Here is a 6972-nt window from a genome sequence, read left to right as displayed (position 1 = left end):
GGTTGATCATCATAGGATTTCTGAGAACCTAAGAAAAGGAGAAAAGAAAATGGAGAGAGAGAGAGAGAGGGAAAGGTGGGTATGCTTTTGAATACTACTTAAATTGTAGAAACATACATACATCTATATGTATGTTTTTTTGAATATATTTGGTGTTTGGTTACTTCTATCGAATATTTAGGTTTTGTTTTCTATTGAATATATTGTTACAATTTTTATGATTTATTTTTTTTAGAAATTAGAGAGCTTAAAAAAATGATTTGGAAAAAATATTTGACTACAATATATGGTTGTTAGTTTTTTTTAAGATTTTATGAAAATGACGGAAATTACTTGGTATATGCGAAATACATAAATCTCAAGATTAGTTGGGATGTAATTTTGAATATGTTGGTGAGCTAAAAACAAAAAATAAAAAAAAATTTGTATTGTGACATTTAATTTATCAGTATTCTATATCTTAAAACCATACATGGATCCTCTGCTCTCTACCCCCTTTTCCTTTTAAAAAGACGTTCGTCTGGACTCTGGTGGGCTTCCCTTTTTTGTTGCCCAAGAACTCAAAATCCAATTCACTATCTTCCGATTTCAACTGCCAAAAGAAAGAAAGATAAAAAAAAGGATTTACATTATGTTATTAGTGACACCTTTTTAGCGGGAGTTTCTTGCACTGGATCGGTTTTTTTTTTTTTTTTTTTTCAGTGATAACCTATACCAAGGAGCACGAATATATATGTAAATGTGAACTTACATAGAAGGCTGCTACGAATCCTTCGGAGTCATTGGCTGGTAGCTTAATGTTCATATGGAAGAACCCAAAAGTATAATTCAACTTGGATTTAATTCCAGATCCTGGTTGGTGAACAAACATCATTGTCACAAAGAATAAATCTTGGCTCTATATATTATAGCTTGGTTAACAACTAAAATTTGAACACACTTTCGAAATGTGCTATGAACTAAGACACAATTTATTTGAAACAAGTTGATGAGCTTTACTCTTCCATTGTTTGTTTGTTTGTTTGTTTGTTTTTTCTTCGCATTTTAATTACAACATGGAATATTTTGGTGATTGTACACATAGAAAAGCTTGAAAATAGATGTGTTATTCTATAATTTTTCTTTTTGGATGATTATTCAGTAGTCTTAGAGTATTCTATAATTTTCCATTTTTTTTGATAGAATGTATATTTGGGGAAAGAAATGGAGATTATGAATGAGATAAATGGAAAGTGAAAAATTTAGTAAATTCAGTTTACATGGCACCTGATATGTAATTTCAATAATAAGGAGATATCGCTATGTAATGAGTTGGACTTATCAGATAATTTTAACGAGTGACAAAAAGTGAGGTAAGAGACGACCAATGGATTCATCGAGAGAGAGCCCGATTTCTCTGCCTTGATGAAATGGCAAGATATGTTGAGCCCGATTTCTCTGCCTTGATACATGTATAAGACTTGATCTATGCAAAGTAAATTTTTGTAGCTAAAATTTGTGCATATAAAAGGCTCTGATCTATCCAAATTGATGATCATGATGAAGAGGTTGAAGAGTGTGACAAAGAGGTCGAAGAAGTACTTGGAAGAGGCACATACAACTCTGTTTTATTTTTAATTTTTTGATTTTTTTTTTTTGTGATGATGATGATGAACAGATAGGATTTGGTGATTATGTTGTTGTTAATGAACAAATAGGATTAGGTACGTGTTTGGGTATGATTTGGATTGGTGTTTGTGTTTCCAAACTGGTGAGCAACTTTGTGTTTGTGTTACGAAGGTAAGAATGAAAGGAGATGTGAAGTTGCTAAAAAATTAGTAGAGCAACTTTATTGAAATATTTAGGTGGATTGAAAGAGGGGTTTTTTTTTTTTTTTTTTTTGAAGTATGGTATACAAACTAATCCTTGGGTTTGAAATAATAATTCATCCTCATGAAATGGTTTTCAAATGGTTTTTAAGATATTCTTAAGTGATTTTTCAAATGGTTTTCAATGTTTCATTGTGTTGGATTTGTGTTATTATTATTATTATTATTATTATTATTATTATTATTATTATTATTATTATTATTATTATATATTTTGGTTGATTAGGTTGTGTTTCTAAGATTTCGGTTTCGATTTGTGTTTGTGTTTCTAAGATTTCTGTTTGGTTTTGTGTGATTAGGTATGCATTCAATGGAATCACAGAAAAAGTTGGAAACAAAGCTTAAGAGACACAAAGCATTGGAACAGAGCATTGAAAATCATTATGTTTCTTTTCAATCAAAGCAAAAGAGACCCATCAATTTGGGTTTGTGTTTCTAAGATTTGGATTTGTATTTGTTTTTCTAAACCTTAAACTGATGTGTTTGTGTTGGATTTGCGTTTTTAAACCTTAAACTGATATGTATTTAGATTTCTCTTTCTTTTTTTGTGTTCTGTTTCTTTTTTCAATTTTTTTATTTATGCATCCTTCAATTTATATGGGTTGGTGTTAAGTTATGTTATGTATTTGGGTTGGTGTTTCTAAACCTTAAACTGATATATATTTGTTTTTCTTTTTTGCGTTGTCAGGCAAGGGTCTTGACATTGGTTTGTCGGGGCTGTTGACATTGGTTTGGGTCTCAACATTTTTTTTTTAATTTTTTTTTCTTCAACTCGCATGTCTCTCATAGGTCATTATTTTTGTTTCATTTTATTTTATTTCTATAACCCAATTTAAATTTTCACTCATAATTCATGGACTATTTCTTCATCCTTGTTGAAGACATGGTGAAGAAATTGAAAAGAAACAGAGTAAGAAAAGAGATAGTGGTCGGTTTTCTTAATTGTGTTGCGCATTCAAATGCTTGGCCACTATCACATCTTTGTTTATTTTATGTGCTATTCAAATTGTGTTGATATATATATTTTTTTCAATAGGAATGCAAAATGTGTTGGTGTATTATTATTTTTTTCAATAGGAATGCAAAAAAAATATGTGAAAGACTGACCCCACAAAGGACTGATGGCTACTTCTTTCTACCGACAAATTGCTTGGATTGTTAATGGTATTTATTTATTATTTAGTAAAATACGTAAAAGATCTCAGATTGTTTAGATTGAAAACATGCAAATAGTTTAGATTGAAAATAAATCAGAAATTTAATATTTAAATTTATAAAATTAAAAACTCAATAGTTTATTTTGTTACAAGTATTAAATTTTAAGTTTTTTTTTTTGGGTTAATTTTTCCTAAATTTTAATGATACCTACAATTATTCAAACAAAATTGGCTTATGTGTGGTGGCAGCATACACTGTTTCTAATATATTCATGTTCCCCATGATTAATTAAATGTTGAGGATGCATTAAATTAATTAATTAATTGACATTATACGTAGAAATTATAACTACATTTTAATCCCAATATTATTTACACCGAACATTATTTACGTCGTGCCTTCAGGCACGGGCATACGCTAGTTATTTAATATAGACCAATTGGGTCAATTAAATAAAGGAAGACTACGTACAAATAAGAGAAGGTGAAAAAAATTATAAATGTACAAATAATTATGTGGCAATATATGAAAGACTGTAAATGTGTAAGTGTTACTTGTATCTGTTCATAAATGAATAATTTTTTTTTTCTCTTTTTTCCACCTGTACATAGTTTCCCCCATTAAATTATCAAGGAGACTTCCTTTTCACTTCTCATAAGCTTATGTACTTTAGCCTATGACATTTTGAAAGTGATGTAATTGAAAAAAAACTATAAGAGTACAGATAAAATAAAATAAAAAATTGTAAAAGTTATTTAATATAATTTCATACCAACTAAATATACAGTATTCTCTGTTTATTGTAAAGTTTTTTAAGATGTGGTTACAAATGATTTGTTTTAATAAGAAAATATATTAAAATTTGAAGAGCTATCCTTACACAGACTTTATAGGGAGTGCGATTTTAAATTTTTTGATGGTGATTAAATTTCGGAAGTCATTACTACATGAGATACAAATACTTTTTGAAGGATTGCACTGGTATAACAATAGGTTTTACCAAAATCTTCACAAGTTTTGTTTATTGACATAAGAGTACCTTCCACTCATGAGTCCTTAATCTTGGGTTAGTTGTTGAAATCTCACTATTGAAAATTCTATGTGATAAAGTTATGGGTAAAATCAAAAGAAGCTAGAAAAGAGAATTGTGACATCATGATTGAAATGAAAAAAAAAATCCAAAAACAAATAATAGAGGGGGAAATGTGCTATTTAATTATTTATTTTTTTAGATTGGAGGAAAATGTGTTATTAAAGGACTGAAATGTCATGTTACTCCCAGAAGTGATAAAGAGTACGAAAAAAAGATTCATGTAAATAGAAGATTAAAAAGAGAAAAACAAAAGTGACAAACATCAAACTTGTACTATAGCGACCCCGGTCTTTTCCCGTTTGATTATTGTATCCGGACTTAGGTTCCGTAGATTCTGTCATTGTATATTTGTTGTTGTTGTTGTCCCTTATTTCCTAATTTGGAATTATAGGATGTGTTTGGGCAGGTTTGTTTAAGGTTGGTAGGGTTTAGAAACCAAGTGTTGCTGTCCAGAATTTTGGATCTTCGCTCGAGCGAGGAGTTTGTCGCTCGAGCGAGATGTTGTTTTGGTTCTTCGCTCGAGCCGGGGTTTGGTAGCTCGAGCGAGAGTTTGCGTCTGGTTTGGACCAGTAGCTTTGCATTCTTGGCTCGAGCGAGTTAGTTCATTCTTCGCTCGAGCGATAGTTCCTTCGCTCGAGCGTGTGTCTGGTTACAGACCTGAGAGTTTGAGTTCTTCGCTCAAGCGATATTTTTTTCGCTCGAGCGAGCTTTTGGGGTTGTTGGCTCGAGCAAGGTTTTCTTGTCTCGAGCATAGCTTTTCTATGTCTGGTCGCTCGAGCGACCAAGTCTTCGCTCGAGCGAGCCTGTCAGGTTTAAATAGGCAGCAACGTGTTTCAAATCAATTTTTCATTCCCTTTCAGATTCCAAAACCCTAGGTACGAGTTTTCTCTTCCTCTACACACCTTCTCTCTTAGGATTGATCTACTTAGAGTGAGTTTCTACCTTAGATCCTTTATTAAAAAGATAGAGTGGGTCGAGGGCTTCCATTTAATCTGAATTGTTGGTAGTTTGGAGCACTTTGGAGTTTGGGTCTTCATCTCCATCTTCTCTTTTGGGGCTATTTCTTCGAGGTAGGGATTTCCTACTCCATCTTATAAGTTTTGTTCTAAGTTTTAGTATTTTGATATGTTGGGGGTACTTTGGTAATTTTGGGAAAAACCCTAGTTGTATTAATTAATTAATTTGTATAATTAATTTAAGGGAATTGGGGAATTTATTGATTAAATGGTGTAGTTGGATAATTTAAATCACTCGCCTTTGGAATTGTTGATATATTTATTTCCAAGTCTAGAAATAACTGTTTTGGGCTATCGGTGGAGGATAGTCGTGATTGTTGTAGACAATGCATGTGGATTAGGTATAACTGAAACTAATCACATTAGTTGAGTCATTAATTTTGACTGTTGAATTAATACAGACATTATGTGTATTGATTGTGTGATGTATATGTTATGTGTTTACATACTTTTTTTTGTGTGGGAGGAGATAGGGGATGTACTCCACGGTTTAGGGGAAGATAGGGGATGGACCTCTAAACCGGATTTTGTTTGGGAGGAGATAGGGGATGGACTCCATTAGCATCACTTTTATGTGTGCTTATCTATATTGAAGTGTTTTGTTGATACAGCACTAAAATGTGTGTCAAACTGGAAGTATGAAGTGTTTTGATTTGAGCTTGAGTCTCATTTGTTTGTTGATATTGGAGGAATGTGAATATGATATACATAATTCATTGTGGTAAGTTTGGCCAGGCTCTGAGCCATGTTGATAAAGTTGGAAAGTAAAACGTGTCTTAGACAATAGTGTCATGAGACTGTAAAACGGAGTAATTGATTATCTTGGTTAACCATCTGTTGAATGCTATTGCTTTATTCATTGCTTATATGTGGTTTAGTATATTTCTACTGGGCTGTGGCTCACCCTATATGGGAACATCATTTTCAGGTTCAGGTGATAAGCTACCTCCAAGGACTTAGCTTGGAAGGGACTTGGATTTTGAAGACTATCTTTAGTTAATTGTCTTTATTTATTAGTTCATGTAAACATCCAAGCCTAGGGCTTTTCTTGTATTGAGTTAGAACTCATCTTTTTGTATCCAAGTGTTGGCTTGGAAAGATGTAAGCCTGTAGGGCATTTTATTCGATGTTACATGTAAAGCTTTTATTTAGTAATACTCTGATGAATGAATTAATAAATTGTTTTCTTTAAATAATGCATGTCAATGATATATATATATAATGGGTTGATTTACAGGGCGTTACATGTACTATTTCATTTAGCCTTCTAACAAGCTTAGAAAATGTTCTATTATCGAGACTGGGCGGCAATTATTCATTTAGTGTGGGCATTGTTGCTTCAAAATTATGTCTCTTTAGATTGGTATTTTTATTATTGATTTGCGTAGGAATTTACAAAGGAAAAGAGAAAAAGTAGTGAAATATAAATGAAATACACGTACATTTCACTCCCCTTTTTTCTTTTCCTTTCTAAATTTCTATCCAAGCATAACCTTAGTTAATGGTGTGTTGTTATGTTTTGTAGGTGGAAAGAAACAATTGACCTTGAATCTTGCCATAGGTATCCTACTGAAAGTTTATTCTATGTCTTTCCTTAATTTAGTAATGCATAAAAACTGTAATCATTTTGTTTTCTTTTTTCAAGGTTTGATCAATTTCATTATAACTAGAACATAGTTTATGATTCATATTTGTTCGTAGTAATTTTCTGTGAACAACTGAGTTAGTTTTGATTTTTGTTAACATAATTCTTGCATTACTTCACAAACTTGTTTTTGGCTGGTCAGAGATTTTAACACCACTTGACTTCTTTCATTCTTGCAGTAGTCATTCTAAT

Source organism: Camellia sinensis, chromosome 15 (assembly GCF_055761805.1).
Source record: "Camellia sinensis isolate YWXY chromosome 15, ASM5576180v1, whole genome shotgun sequence".
Classification (NCBI taxonomy): Eukaryota; Viridiplantae; Streptophyta; class Magnoliopsida; order Ericales; family Theaceae; genus Camellia; species Camellia sinensis.
Note: the sequence above shows the minus strand (reverse complement) of the source record.